Consider the following 17,500-nt stretch of genomic DNA (forward strand, 5'->3'; position numbering starts at 1 on the left):
TTGGAATAAAAGAAATCAGTAAAAAAGTTCCCCGATGGTCATACCAATTAATCGATGAATTAGAACAACAGGAAGGAGGAGAAAATGAAGAAAACGTCGCAGAGGATCATGAGATTCGTTCAAGAAAAGCCAAACGTGTAGTAATTTTTACTGATAAGCAAGAAAATACTGATACTAATACCTCCAATACTAATGACCCTGATCAAACAGAGGAAGTGGCTTTGATACGTTATTCGCAACAATCAGATTTTCGTCGAGACATAATCAAAGGATCCATGCGTGTTCAAAGACGTAAAACTGTTACCTGGGAACTGGTTCAAGCAAATGTGCATTCCCCTCTTTTTTTGGACCGAATAGACAAACCCCTTTTTTCTTTTAATATCTCCGAGTTAGTGAAAGTCATTTTTAAAAACTCAACGGATAAAAAAGCACAAAAATTAAAAATTTCGGATTATACAGAGGAAAAGAGAAAAGAAAGTGAGAAAAAAAAGAAGAACAAAAAAGAGAAAAATACAAAAGAGAAGAGAAAGCACGAATAGAAATAGCAGAAGCCTGGGATAGCATTCTATTTGCTCAAGTAATAAGAGGTTTCATATTAGTAAGCCAAGCGTTTCTTAGAAAATCTATTATATTACCTTCATTGATAATAGCTAAAAATATAGTCCGTATGTTATTATTTCAATTTCCCGAATGGTCCGAAGACTTAAAAGATTGGAATAAAGAAATGCATGTTAAATGCACCTATAATGGTGTTCAATTATCAGAAACAGAATTTCCAAAAAATTGGTTGACAGACGGTATTCAGATAAAGATCCTATTTCCTTTTTGCCTTAAACCTTGGCACAGGTCTAACCTACGATCCCCTCAAAAAAATCCGTTGAAACTGAAAAAAAAAGATAAAGGACAAAAAAAACGATTTTTGTTTTTTAACAGTTTGGGGAATGGAAACTAACCTTCCTTTTGGTTCTCCCCGAAAACGACGTTCATTTTTTGAACCCATTTTCAAAGAACTCAAAAAAAAAATTATAAAATTGCAAAAAAAGTCTTTTCTAGTTATACAGTTTTTAAAAGAAAGAACAAAATTTTTTCTAAACATCTCAAAAGAAACAAAAAAACGGGTCATCAAAAGCATTCTATTTATAAAAGAATAATAAAAGAACTTTCAAAAATAAATCCAATTCTATTCTTTGGATTAAGAGAAATATATGAATTGAGTGAAATTAAAAAAGAAAAAGATTCGCTAACGAGTAATCAGATGATTCATGAATCGTCCATTCAAATTCGATTTATGGATTTGAAAGATTATTCGTTGACAGAAAAAAAAATGAAAGATCTGGCTGATAGAACAACCACAATCAGGAATCAAATAGATAAAATTACAAAAGATAAGAAGAAAGGATTTTTAACTCCGGAACTAAATAATAAAATAAATATTAGTTCTAATAAAAGAAGTTCTCCTACTAAACTAGTACCACCAAGAAAAAATATTTCGCAGAAATTAAAAAGAGGAAATGTTAGATTCATCCGTAAATCATATTTTTTTATAATATTTTTAATTCAAAGGATATATATAGATATCGTTCTATCTATCATTTCTATTCCGAGAATCAATACACAACTTTTTTTTGAATTATCAAAAAAAATTCTTGATAAATACATTTCCAATAATGAAACAAATAAAGAAAAAATTAATAAAACAAATAAAAATACACTTCGCTTTATTTCGACTATAAAAAAGTCGCCTTTTGATATTAGTAATAAGAATTCAAAAAGAATTTTTGACTTATCCTCCTTGTCACAAGCATATGTATTTTACAAATTATACCAAACCCAACTTATTAACTTGTATAAATTAAGATATGTTCTTGAATATCACGGAACGTCTCTTTTCTTAAGAATGAAATAAAGAATTATTTCGAAGAACAAAAATATTGAATTCTGAATTACGACAGAAAGATCTTTTGAATTCTGGAATCAATCAATGGAAAAACTGGTTAAGAGGGCATTATCAATATGGTTTATCCCCGATTAGATGGTATCGCTTAGTACCTCAAAAATGGCGAACTAAAATCAATCAACAACGTATGGATCGGAATAAAGATTTAAACAAAAAGTATTCTGATGAAAAAACAGACCAATTAATTCATTACAAAAAATTAAATGATTTTGAAGCAAATTCATTACCGAATCAAAAATATAACTTTCAAAAACACTATAGGTATGACCTTTTCTCATATAAATCTATTAATTATGAAAATAAAAAGCATTCATATATTTATGGATCACCATTACGTATAAATAATAAAGAGAAGATTTCTTATGATTACAATATAGACAATATAGATAAGGGTATATTATTTAATATGTCAGGAGGTCTTATTCCTATCAATAATTATCTAGGAGAAGAGGATATTATGAATCTGGAGAAATTTTCCGATAGAAAATATTTTGATTGGAAAATTTTCCATTTTTGTCTTAGAAAGAAAGTTGATATTGAGTCCTGGATAGATCCCAATGGTAATAAAAATGCTAAGGCTGGGTTTAAAAATTATCAACTAATTGACAAAATTACTAAAAAAGGTCTTTCTTATCTTACAATCTATCAAAATCAAGGAATCCAACCATCCAAGAAAAAAAACCTTTTTGATTGGATGGGAATGAATGAAGAAATATTAAGTCGTCCCATATCGAATCTGAAACTTTGGTTCTTCCCAGAATTTATCCTATTTTATAATACATATAAAATGAAACCGTGGATCATACCAATCAAATTACTTCTTTCAAATTTGAATGGAAATGAAAATGTTAGTGAAAATCAAAATATCAATATAAAGAGAAAGGGGAATCTTTTTATATTATCAAATGAAAAAAAAATTATTGAATTAGAGAATCGAAATCAAGAAGAAAAAGAATCTGCAGGCCGAGGTAATCTTGAATCAGATGCACAAAACCAAGAGAATCTTGGATCGGTTCTCTCAAACCAAGAAAAAGATATTGAAGAAGATTATGCAGGCTCAAATATGAAAAAACGTAGAAAGAAAAAGCAATACAAGAGCAATACAGAAGCAGAGCTTGATTTCTTCCTAAAAAGGTATTTACGTTTTCAATTGAGATGGGATGATTCTTTAAATCAAAGAATGATCAATAATATCAAAGTATATTGTCTCCTGCTTAGATTGATAAATCCAAAAGAAATTGCTATATCCTCTATTCAAAGGGGAGAAATGAGTTTGGATATTCTAATGATTCAAAAGGATTTAACTCTTACAGAATTGATGAAAAAGGGCATATTTATTATCGAACCAGTTCGTTTGTCTATAAAAAATGACGGACAATTTCTTATCTATCAAACGATAAATATTTCATTGGTTCATAAGAGTAAGCCCGAAATTAATCAAAGATATCGAGAAAAAAGCTATATTGATAAGAAATATTTTGATAAATCTATTGGAAGACATCAAAGAATGATCGAAAATAGGGACAAAAATCATTCTGATTTCTTTGTTCCTGAAAAAATTTTATCCACTAAACGGCGGAGAGAATTAAGAATTCTAATTTCTTTCTATTCGAGGAATAGAAATGTTATACATAAAAATCCAGTATTTTTCAAATACGTAAAAAACTGTAGTGAAGTTTTGGATAAAAGCAAAAGAGATAAAAATAAACTAATTAAATTAAAGTTCTTTCTCTGGCCTAATTATAGATTAGAAGATTTAGCTTGTATGAACCGATATTGGTTTGATACCAATAATAGCAGCTGTTTTAGTATGGTAAGGATACATATGTATCCACGATTGGAAATTCGTCAATAATACCTTTTTTTGAGTGTAGAAATATACCACCCCTTCCTATTCGTATCCAAATAAAATTGAAAATTGGATTAATTAATTTTATTTGATAAAATTAGGAGTTCATAAAGAAATTAAGATTATTGTATAGACAAAATTAAAATTAGTCGCATTATTCTTACTGATTGGTAAAATTTTTGAATTTTAAAAAGAAAAACAAAAAAGAATAGAAGGTTTCGTTTTATGGTAAAAAATTCATTTATTTCCGTTATTTCACAAGAAGAAAAAAAAGAAAACAGTGGGTCTGTTGAATTTCAAGTAGTTAGCTTCACCAATAAGATACGAAGACTTACTTCACATTTGGAATTACACAGAAAAGACTATTTATCTCAGAGAGGTCTACGTAAAATCCTGGGAAAACGGCAACGACTTCTGTCTTATTTGTCAAAGAAAAATAAAGTACGTTATAAAGAATTAATTAGTCGGCTGGATATTCGGGAATCAAAAACTCGTTAAATTGAAAAATAACTTGAATTATTTGATTTATTAGATCTTGAATTTTGATGAACTTCTTTTTGTTTTCAGCAATTCATGAAAAAATGAATCGAGGAATAACCTATGAATGTAACAACTACAAGAAAAGACCTCATGATAGTCAATATGGGACCTCACCACCCATCAATGCATGGTGTTCTTCGGCTCATCCTTACTCTAGATGGTGAAGATGTTATTGATTGTGAACCGATATTGGGTTATTTACACAGAGGGATGGAAAAAATTGCGGAAAACAGAACAGTTATACAATATCTGCCTTATGTAACACGTTGGGATTATTTAGCGACTATGTTCACAGAAGCAATAACCGTAAATGGACCAGAACAGTTGGGGAATATTCAAGTACCTAAAAGAGCCAGTTATATCAGAGTAATTATGTTAGAGTTGAGTCGTATAGCTTCTCATCTCTTATGGCTTGGCCCTTTTATGGCAGATATTGGTGCACAGACCCCCTTTTTCTATATTTTCCGAGAAAGAGAATTAGTATATGATCTATTTGAAGCTGCCACCGGTATGAGGATGATGCATAATTATTTTCGTATCGGAGGAGTAGCTGCCGATCTACCTCATGGATGGATAGATAAATGTTTAGATTTCTGTGATTATTTTTTAACAGCGGTTTCTGAATATCAAAAACTTATTACGCGGAATCCTATTTTTTTAGAACGAGTTGAAGGGGTAGGCATTATTGGTGGAGAAGAAGCAATAAATTGGGGTTTATCAGGACCGATGCTACGAGCTTCTGGAATACAATGGGATCTTCGTAAAGTTGATCATTATGAATGTTACGACGAATTGGATTGGGAAATCCAGTGGCAAAAAGAAGGAGATTCATTAGCTCGTTATTTAGTCCGAATCGGTGAAATGACAGAATCTATAAAAATTATTCAACAGGCTCTGGAAGGAATTCCAGGAGGACCTTATGAGAATTTAGAAATCCGATCCTTTGATAGAGAAAAGGATCCAGAATGGAATGATTTTGAATATCGATTCATTAGTAAAAAACCTTCTCCCACTTTTGAATTGCCGAAGCAAGAACTTTATGTAAGAGTTGAAGCCCCAAAGGGAGAATTGGGAATTTTTTTAATAGGAGATCAGAGCGGTTTTCCTTGGAGATGGAAAATCCGCCCGCCCGGTTTTATCAATTTGCAAATTCTTCCTCAGTTAGTTAAAAGAATGAAATTGGCTGATATTATGACAATACTAGGTAGCATAGATATCATTATGGGAGAAGTAGATCGTTAAAATGATAATTGAGACAACAGAAGTACAAGATATCAATTCTTTTTCCAGATTGGAATCCTTCAAAGAGTTCTACGGAATCATATGGATGCTTGTACCTATTTTTAGTCTTGTATTGGGAATTACAATAGGCGTACTCGTAATTGTGTGGTTAGAAAGAGAAATATCCGCAGGAATACAACAACGTATTGGGCCTGAATATGCCGGTCCTTTGGGAATTCTGCAAGCTCTAGCCGATGGTACAAAACTAATTTTCAAAGAGAATATTCTCCCGTCTCGAGGGGATACTCGTTTATTCAGTATAGGACCATCCATAGCAGTTATATCCATTTTACTAAGTTATTCAGTAATTCCTTTTAGCTATCGCCTTGTTTTATCTGATCTCAATATCGGTGTTTTTTTATGGATTGCCGTTTCAAGTATTGCTCCCATCGGACTTCTTATGTCAGGATATGGATCAAATAATAAATATTCCTTTTTAGGTGGTCTACGAGCTGCGGCTCAATCAATTAGTTATGAAATTCCGTTAACTCTTTGTGTGTTATCAATATCTCTACGTGCGATTCGTTTAAACATAAACTTTTCTTTACTTCTTTCTTTTTAGTAAAGAAATTGAATAGATATCTTCATTGTTTTATTCATTATTCAGATTGATGGACTAAATCAGATAGTTATGTGAGTGAAAGAAAACAGCTTCTCAATTAGCAGTAAAAAAATTGAGTCTCATCTCCTACGTACAAGAATTAAAAGAAAATAAAGATAAGCAAGACCTTTACCCCAAGATTGGTTGATTAGTCAACCTAGCTTGAAGCGGGCTCAAAAGATCAATCATATATAGTTTTTATTATCCTTTCGTTGTAGTACTATAACGGATGATTGAGTAAAAAAAATAAGTGGATGGTTAGGAACACCAAAATACATAAAGGATTAGTAATGGAGATTTTTTATGTAAATTATCCAAAAGGGTATTTTTCATAACATAAAAAGAATACTAATTGGGGCTTTAAGTTGGTAGAAATGATCAAGCAGTACTCCTCACGATTCCGATCCAGAGTATGCTCCTATCCACAGATTAAAAAAGATGACTATCAGGAACGAAATAATCCTTTTTTTTAACCCCCCTTTTTTAAGAAAGAAGAAAAGGAACGAAAAATAAGATCTTTTTATTCTTTCATACATTCATAGAGATAGTGTGTCATGATTCATGAAATAATGTAATGTATAATTTTTTTTTCGTAATCGAAAAGGATGGGTTGAACTATCTATTGATATTTCTACAAGGAGTATTTTATGAAGGATTAAGTTATTACTCACAAGAAAGACAAATAAAAATTATTTATTAAAGGACGAGATCAATTCAGAAGTGCTTTTTTTGTTATTATTATAACATATAGCAGACAGAATTCCATTGGTTTAATTCGGGATCTTCCAATAGGTTTTGACTTTATTAGATATATTTATACTACAACCATATCAAGATAAATAATATCGACTTGGTTGGTCCTTTTAAATTTATTTATGGCCCCCGAGGAGCCGTATGAGGTGAAAATCTCATGTACGGTTTTGTAATAGCGATGGGAACAGTGATGTTATCACCGACTATGATTATCTAACAGTTCAAGTACAGTTGATATAGTTGAGGCCCAATCAAAATATGGTTTTTGGGGATGGAATTTGTGGCGTCAACCTATAGGATTTATTGTTTTTCTAATTTCTTCCCTAGCAGAATGTGAGAGATTACCTTTTGATTTACCAGAAGCAGAAGAAGAATTAGTAGCGGGTTATCAAACCGAATATTCAGGTATCAAATTCGGTTTATTTTACGTTGCTTCCTATCTAAATCTATTAGTTTCTTCATTATTTGTAACAGTTCTTTACTTGGGCGGTTGGAATATCTCTATTCCGTACATATTCGTTCCCGAGCTATTTGAAATAAATAAAGTAGGTAGAGTTTTTGGAACGACAATTGGTATTTTTATTACATTAGCTAAAACTTATTTGTTTTTGTTCATTTCTATCACAACAAGATGGACTTTACCTAGGCTAAGAATGGACCAATTATTAAATCTTGGATGGAAATTTCTTTTACCCGTTTCTCTCGGTAATCTATTATTAACAACTTCTTCCCAACTCCTTTCACTGTAAAGGAAAAAGAAAAAGGAATACGATATTCTCTATTTATGACTTCTCTCAAACAAGAGAAAGAAACAAACATAAAGTTTTTTATAGATCTTTACGATATGTTCCCTATGGTAACTGGGTTCATGAATTATGGTCAACAAACAGTACGAGCTGCAAGGTACATTGGTCAAGGGTTCATGATTACCCTATCCCACGCAAACCGTTTACCTGTAACTATTCAATATCCTTATGAAAAATTAATTACATCGGAACGTTTCCGTGGCCGAATCCATTTTGAATTTGATAAATGCATTGCTTGTGAAGTATGTGTTCGTGTATGTCCTATAGATCTCCCCGTTGTTGATTGGAAATTGGAAACTGGTATTCGAAAGAAACGATTGCTTAATTACAGTATTGATTTCGGAATTTGTATATTTTGTGGTAACTGCGTTGAGTATTGTCCAACAAATTGTTTATCAATGACTGAAGAATATGAACTTTCGACTTATGATCGTCACGAATTGAATTATAATCAAATTGCTTTGGGTCGTTTACCAATGTCAGTCATTGACGATTATACAATTCGAACAATTTTGAATTCGCCTCAAATAAAATAAAAAACGTAAAAACTCTTTGATTAAAGATAAAGAGCAATTTCCAATTATCAAGGATCTAATCTAAAGGAATGAGTTCTTTATTTTTTTTCTTGGTCAATAACTATAAATTCTGACCAACTGTTAATTGGTTAGTGGGAAGGGTGACTTAATTTGAATTGAACTATATATAATATACGTAATTATGTATTACTAAATATAGTTTCGAACTAAACGATCCTTTCCTTTCGAGTGAAAAAGGATATTGGTTCACTAATTCTACCGACATCAATTTAAATTTAACCTAGTCGATTAGAATTTAATATTTCAATTCGGAGCATAGAGGATATCATAAAAAATTGCCTGGTCGGGTCAATAAAATCATGAAAAACATTTCGATTTATTTATCTTTAAAATAAAATGGATTTGCCTGGACCAATACATGATTTTCTTTTAGTTTTTCTGGGATCAGGTCTTATAGTAGGAGGTCTAGGAGTGGTGTTATTTACTAATCCAATTTATTCTGCCTTTTCGTTGGGATTGGTTCTTGTTTGTATATCCTTATTTTATATTCCATCAAACTCCCATTTTGTAGCGGCCGCACAACTCCTTATTTACGTGGGAGCTATAAATGTTTTAATCATATTTGCTGTAATGTTCATGAATGGTTCAGAATATTACAAAGATTTGAACCTTTGGACTGTTGGTGATGGGATTACTTCGTTGGTTTGTACAAGTATTTTTGTTTCACTAATTAGTACTATTCTAGATACGTCTTGGTACGGGATTATTTGGACGACAAAATCAAATCAGATTATAGAGCAAGATTTGATAAGTAATAGTCAACAAATTGGAATTCATTTATCAACCGATTTTTTTCTTCCATTTGAACTCATTTCGATAATACTTTTAGTTGCTTTAATAGGTGCAATTGCTATTGCTCGGCAATGATAAATCTTTATAACCGTTAACAGCAATCACAATTCAACCCTGTTCTGTGTTATCAAATTCATTTATCTTCAATTCTATTTGAAGACTATAAAAAAAATTCTTTTTTTATCTATTACCAAATACCATTCTCTTGCTTTGTACTTATTATAGTAAATCGACTCGGTTGAATTGTTGTTCATATTGAAATGAATCCAAATTAATAAGGAGCTGGTCAATGATACTCGAACATGTACTTGTTTTGAGTGCTTATTTATTTTCTATCGGTATCTATGGATTGATCACAAGCCGAAATATGGTTAGGGCCCTTATGTGTCTTGAACTTATACTGAATGCAGTTAATATAAATTTCGTAACATTTTCGGATTTTTTTGATAGTCGCCAATTAAAAGGAGATATTTTTTCAATTTTTGTTATAGCTATTGCAGCCGCCGAAGCCGCTATTGGGTTAGCTATTGTTTCGTCAATTTATCGTAACAGAAAATCAACTCGTATCAATCAATCGAATTTATTGAATAAATAAAATGAATAAATTAAGTAATATCAATTATAGAAATTAGACTATTCATCAATTTAAATTATCATCAACTTCAATTAGTATGAATTGAAATCAGCATAGCATGTATGATACGTAGATTTGAGAAAAAAGTACAAAATCAAAGTATCTTGGCCCAATCTCATGAGTCGCCCCCGAATTAGATTGATTGGAAAAATTCTGGTAAAATCATTGATTCATCTGGTGTCTAAATATACGATTCATTTATAAGTTTACTAGATCGAAAATTTATGGCATTCAAAAAGTTATAGATCCAATGTCACATTCAGTAAAGATTTATGATACCTGTATAGGATGTACTCAATGTGTCCGAGCCTGCCCAACAGATGTATTAGAAATGATACCTTGGGATGGATGTAAAGCTAAGCAAATTGCTTCTGCTCCAAGAACAGAAGACTGTGTCGGTTGTAAGAGATGTGAATCCGCCTGCCCAACGGATTTTTTGAGCGTTCGAGTTTATTTATGGCATGAAACAACTCGAAGCATGGGTCTAGCTTATTAATACGTTTCAGAAAAAACCACATAAATCCATTTTGAATACAGTTGATTTTTTTTTTTACCGACAAAAACCCGTGCTTAAAAATCGAAAATAGAATAATATTATTATTTTGTTTTTTGAGCACGGGTTTTTTTGTCCAAGTGTATCTTGTCTTTACCACGAATGATTTTCCTTGGTTAACAATAATTGTAGTTTTGCCGATATTGACGGGTTCTTTTATTTTCTTTCTACCTCATAGAGGAAATAAAGTAATTAGGTGGTATACTATATGTATATGTATCTTAGAGCTTCTTTTAACAACCTATACATTCTGTTCTCATTTCCAATTGGACGATCCCTTAACCCAATTAGCAGAGGATTATAAATGGATCAATTTTTTTGATTTTTATTGGAGATTGGGAATAGATGGACTTTCTATAGGACCTATTTTACTGACGGGATTTATTACCACCTTAGCTACTTTAGCGGCTCGGCCAATTACTCGAGATTCCCGATTATTCCATTTTCTGATGTTAGCAATGTACAGCGGTCAAATAGGATCATTTTCTTCTCGAGACCTTTTACTTTTTTTCATCATGTGGGAGTTAGAATTAATTCCCGTTTATCTACTTCTATCCATGTGGGGGGGGAAGAAACGTCTCTATTCAGCTACAAAGTTCATTTTGTACACTGCGGGAGGGTCCATTTTTCTATTAATAGGAGTTTTGGGTATTGGTTTATATGGCTCTAATGAACCAACATTAAATTTTGAAACATTAGCTAATCAATCGTATCCCGCGGCAATGGAAATAATATTCTATATTGGCTTTCTTATTGCTTTTGCTGTCAAATCGCCGATTATACCCTTACATACATGGTTACCAGACACCCACGGGGAGGCACATTATAGTACCTGTATGCTTCTAGCTGGAATTTTATTAAAAATGGGAGCCTACGGGTTGGTTCGGATCAATATGGAATTATTACCCCACGCCCATTCCCTATTTTCTCCCTGGTTGATTACAATAGGCGCAATACAAATAATCTATGCAGCTTCAACATCTCCAGGTCAACGTAATTTAAAAAAAAGAATAGCCTATTCCTCTATATCTCATATGGGTTTCATAATTATTGGAATTGGCTCTATAACCGATACGGGACTCAATGGAGCCGTTTTACAAATAATCTCTCATGGATTTATTGGTGCTGCTCTTTTTTTCTTGGCAGGAACGAGTTATGATAGAATACGTCTTCTTTATCTCGACGAAATGGGTGGAATGGCTATCCCCCTTCCAAAAATATTTACGATGTTCAGTATCTTATCGATGGCTTCCCTTGCATTACCGGGCATGAGTGGTTTTGTTGCAGAATTATTAGTATTTTTTGGAATAATTACCAGTCAAAAATATCTTTTAATACCAAAAATACTAGTTACTTTTTTAATGGCAATTGGAATGATATTAACGCCTATTTATTTATTATCCATGATACGCCAAATGTTCTATGGATACAAGCTATTTAATGTTCCAAACTCTTATTTTTTTGATTCTGGACCGCGAGAGTTATTTGTTTCGATCTCTATCCTTCTACCAATAATAGGTATTGGTATTTATCCGGATTTCGTTCTTTCATTATCAGTTGACAAAGTGGAAGCTATTATATCTAATTATTTTTATCGATAGGTTTCAGGAAAAGAAAAAACGAACAAATCAAAAAGCAATCTTATTATTTTGGATATTGTTCGTTGTAGAATGAGAAAGAAGTCTTTTTTCTCTTAAGCTTATTTTTTCTCTTAAGTTTTAAGTTAAGTAAAATGAATTGGAATTGTAACCAGATAGATTTGGCCTTTGTGAGAACCATTTGAATCACTACACTACTTGATTCAAATGGTTCTCGACAGTTTATTTCTTTTCTTATATTCTTACTTAATATATATATCTTAATATTATTATATATATATTAAGTAATATTTATTATTTATAGAATATAGAAATATAGGTATATATTCTATCTTTGTATTCGTCAGGATCTTTTTAATTTAATTAGATCTTAATGTAAATTAAATGAACCATAACTATGTAACCCTATTCCTAATAAATTTACCCCAAAATAGCATATCCAAATGATAAGAAAGCCTATAGAAGCTACAATTGCAGAATTTACACTTTCCAAATTTTTAATTGTTCGAGTATGTAAATAAATGGCAAATAGGGTCCAAGTAATAAATGCCCAAGTTTCTTTTGGATCCCAATTCCAATAGGATCCCCATGCCTCATTAGCCCATACTGCTCCCGAAAGAATACCTATGGTTAAAAAGATAAATCCTAAACTAATAATACGATAACCCCAATGATCTAATTGTTGAATCAGTTGAGCCTTGTAATAATTTCTAGAAGAAAAAAACGAAGGGCTTAATAAAACATTGTTTCTTTCATTCATGTATTGGATCTCTCCAAAGGAAAATGAGTCGTTTAAAAAATTATTGTTTTTACTAAAAATCCTTAGAACTTTTCGAAATGTAATGACTAAGAGAGCTACTGATAATAATGATCCACATAAAAGAGCTGCATAGCCCAATACCATCATACTTACGTGCATCATTAACCAATGGGATTGGAGAGCAGGTACTAATATTTCTGATTGATGCATTTCAGTTAACAGACCTGAAGTAACAAAGCCTTGGGTAAAAATAGTAGTTGGCGCAGTTATCGCCCTTAAATAATTTTTATGTTTTTTAACATATGGAACCATATGAATAATGTAGAAACTCCATGAAAGAAAAATTAATGATTCATATAAATTACTTAATGGGAAATGGCCCGAATAAATCCAACGAGTGACTAACAATCCGGTTATACAGAAAAAAGTCGCTATCATCCCTTTTTCTGACGAATCATATAGTCCTATGATTTCATCGACCGATAAGCTTATCAAATAAATTGTAATTACAATTGAAACGATCGAAAAGGATATATGAGTTAATATATGTTCTAAAGTAAAAAATATCATAATAAAAAAAAGGGGGGGAATAGTAGAAAATTATACGGAATTAAAATTAGGAATTGAATTCATTATAGGACTTATTATATCTCTTTTATAAGACGCTATGCCGCCACTCGGACTCGAACCGAGATGCTCTAGCACTGCTTCCTAAGAGCAGCGTGTCTACCGATTTCACCATAGCGGCGTAGGGTATTTGAAATAATAATAATCTATTTTTAGTTAATCGTCGAGATTGAAGGAGTCAATTCAATATTTTTTTTTTGAATTCAAATTAATGAGAAAAAACCGTTTCCTTTCAATATTCAATATAATCAATATAAATAGGCATTGAAAGATTCTAATAAAAATCTTTATTATCCTTTTCTTGATAATAAGATTAAGATGTTTTATTTAACAGAGGACATTTTCGTAGTTTATGCTCTATAAAAATGGAATTTATGCTCTATAAAAATGGAAATTCTGCAACTAAATAATTATGGCTTCAACCCAAGTATATAATTTTTAAAAAGTTCTTTCATATTTGCATTTTTGAATATTTTTGAAAAATTCATTTTTTATTTATTTTATGAATCTAAACTAAAAAATGCATTTGTTCAATGAATAAAAAATTCTTTTTATGGATCATAGTGCATAGTGTGACATCCAAGGAATTATGTAAATATTTGTAGAACTTTGTATTAACCCTTAGGTTCTTTTTTGTCCTATAGAAATTTTTATTTAGGATTTAGTAGACCAATTAAATATTGGTCTAAACATCTTGTCTAACAAAAAGTTTTTGATTTTCTATCATAATTATTCCTAATCTACCGTAAAGAAAAAAATTCTTTGTAAAAATTAGAATTAATTATAAAGATTGATCAATCTTCCTTTACAAACAAAACATAGGATCCATTTTGACCACTCAAAATTGACACATTATCCGTCTATAATACCTACCTAAATAAAAAAAAAAAGAGGACTTTTATCAAAGGAGTCGGGAATATATTCTATACTGAGTCAGAAAAATAATGATTCCAAAAGTTAAAGTCACAAAACAGTTTTTTTAACTTAGTCAATTAATTTCAACGATCTTTTTTTGATTTTTATTTTTCCTAAAGATCTTATATCTTCTTTTATGTAGAAAAAAAAACTTATTTATTATTGTGACAAGTGAACCGATGGGGAAAAAAAGAATCCCCATTCGGAAATGAAAAAATATATTAAATAAAGGGGGTCCCATTTTCAGATTTAGATTATTTAATCTAGCGTTTGATTATTTATTTGTCGTACAAAAAAACTTTTTGAATTCCCGGTTGAAAGAGACTTTGCTAATGAAAAAGCTTTCAACGCCGCCCAATATGCCTTTTTTTTCCAAATATTTTTACGAATGCGTTTTTTTGATATAGAAGTACGTTTTTTTGGAACTGCCATGAAAAGTTTAAAAAGTTATTCATTTCTATAGTTGGATGTGAAAGACATCTATTGTTCAAACAATTAAAATTTTTCTTTCTTTTCCAGATATTGTATAAAATAAAAAAAAAAAATTGAAAAATAAAACTTTAGAATTTTTGTTTTTTTTTGATATCCCTGTCCATTTTTGTTCTGCTATATTTTCTTTTTACCGGTAATAAAACAGGTAAATAGATTGAAAGGTTTCAAAACCCAATCCTTACCTTATCCCCCCTAATTCAAAATTACTTTCATTTTTTTTTTTGCTATTAAATTGATCAAGCTCAAAAGAGCGCGTACACATAATTTGAATGAAACTAGTAGTTAATCAAAAAGGATACATGATTTTAGAAAAGTTATTTTAGTAATTCTCCTTTTTCTTTTAAGTCTATTTCTTTTTATGTTATGAAAAGGAAAATATCGAATATCATATTCTTTCCCTACAACAAAAGATGTCTTCCAGTCCAATAAAAGACAGTCGCTGAGTTCCCCAATGAATTTTTCAAAAAAGGAACGAAAAAAAGTTCTTTAGAATCAAGTTATGGGCCATCCTATTATTACTATTATATTAGTCATATCAAATATATTAGTCATATCAAAATAAAGTAATGTATTAAGTAGGCTATTTGAGTTTAATTCTTTTTCTTTGCTCTATAGATATAAATTATCGTAATACGTAATATTAATTGAAATTTTTTTGTATCTTCCTAAAAATCTTACTTAATATAGTTTAATATATTAATAAATAAATTTGTAATCGTAACTTGGTTATACTCATATCATTTGACCAATCCTAACTTCTTGATTTGAATATTTGAAGTATTGAAAAAAAGATTGAGAATAATTAAGAATAGAAAATTTTATTTAAATTTTCCGTATCTTGATTTTTTATTGAACCTAAAAAAGCCGGTGAATCAGAAACAATTAATTAAGAATAAAACAAGAATAAAAAGGTTTTTTATTATGGAATATACATATCAATATTCATGGATTATACCTTTCATTCCACTACCAGTTCCTATGTTAATAGGAGTGGGACTTCTACTTTTTCCAACGGCAACAAAAAATCTTCGTCGTGTGTGGGCTTTTCCTAGTATTTTATTGTTAAGTATAGTTATGATTCTTTCAGTCTATCTATCTATTCAGCAAATAAATAGAAGTTCTCTCTATCAATATGTATGGTCTTGGACCATTAATAATGATTTTTCTTTAGAATTCGGTTACTTAATCGATCCACTTACTTCTATTATGTTAATATTAATTACTACCGTTGGAATTTTGGTTCTTTTTTATAGTGATAATTATATGTCTCATGATCAAGGATATTTGAGATTTTTTGCTTATCTGAGTTTTTTCAATACTTCAATGCTGGGATTAGTTACTAGTTCTAATTTGATACAAATTTATATTTTTTGGGAATTAGTCGGAATGTGTTCTTACCTATTAATAGGTTTTTGGTTCACGCGACCTATTGCGGCAACTGCTTGTCAAAAAGCGTTTGTAACTAATCGTGTAGGGGATTTTGGTTTATTATTAGGAATTTTAGGTCTTTATTGGATAACGGGTAGTTTTGAATTTCGGGATTTGTTCGAAATATTCAATAACTTGATTTATAATAATGAAGTTAATTTTCTATTTCTTACTTTGTGTTCCTTTCTTTTATTTACTGGTGCAGTTGCTAAATCTGCACAATTCCCCCTTCATGTATGGTTACCTGATGCCATGGAAGGCCCTACTCCTATTTCGGCTCTTATCCATGCTGCTACTATGGTAGCAGCGGGAATTTTTCTTGTAGCTCGACTTCTTCCTCTTTTTATAATCATACCTTACATAATGAATTTCATATCTTTGATAGGTATAATAACAGTATTATTAGGAGCTACTTTAGCTCTGGCTCAAAAAGATATTAAACGAAGTTTAGCTTATTCTACAATGTCTCAACTAGGTTATATGATGTTAGCTCTAGGTATGGGCTCTTATCGAGCCGCTTTATTTCATTTGATTACTCATGCTTATTCCAAAGCATTGTTGTTTTTAGGCTCCGGATCTATTATTCATTCAATGGAATCTATTGTTGGATATTCTCCAGATAAAAGTCAGAATATGGTTCTTATGGGAGGTTTAAAAAAGCATGTCCCAATTACAAAAACCGCCTTTTTAGTGGGTACACTTTCTCTTTGTGGTATTCCACCTCTTGCTTGTTTTTGGTCCAAAGATGAGATTCTTAATGATAGTTGGTTGTATTCACCGATTTTCGCAATAATAGCTTGTTCCACAGCAGGATTAACCGCATTTTATATGTTTCGGGTCTATTTACTTACTTTTGAAGGACATTTAAACGTTCAGTTTCAAAATTATAGTGGTCAAAAAAGCAGCTCTTTCTATTCAATATCTCTATGGGGAAAAGAAATACCAAAAAAGATTAAAAAAATTTTCGTTTATTAACTTTATTGGCAATGGATAATAATGAAAGGGCTTCTTTTTTTTGGAATAAGACATATCAAATTGATGGTAATGTAAAAAGGATTCTAAGCCCTTTTCTTACTATTATTCATTTTCGCACTAAAAACACTTTCTCTTATCCCCATGAATCGGACAATACTATGATATTTCCCATCTTTCTATTAGTCCTATTTACTTTGTTTGTTGGAGCCATAGGAATTCCGTTTAATCAAGATGAAAGTAATTTAGATATATTATCTAAATTGTTAAATCCGTCTATAAATATTTTACATCAAAATTCAAATAATTCTGTGAATTGGGAGGAATTTGTGACAAATGCAAGTTT

This window comes from Punica granatum, unplaced genomic scaffold, assembly GCF_007655135.1.
Source record: "Punica granatum isolate Tunisia-2019 unplaced genomic scaffold, ASM765513v2 Contig00537, whole genome shotgun sequence".
Classification (NCBI taxonomy): Eukaryota; Viridiplantae; Streptophyta; class Magnoliopsida; order Myrtales; family Lythraceae; genus Punica; species Punica granatum.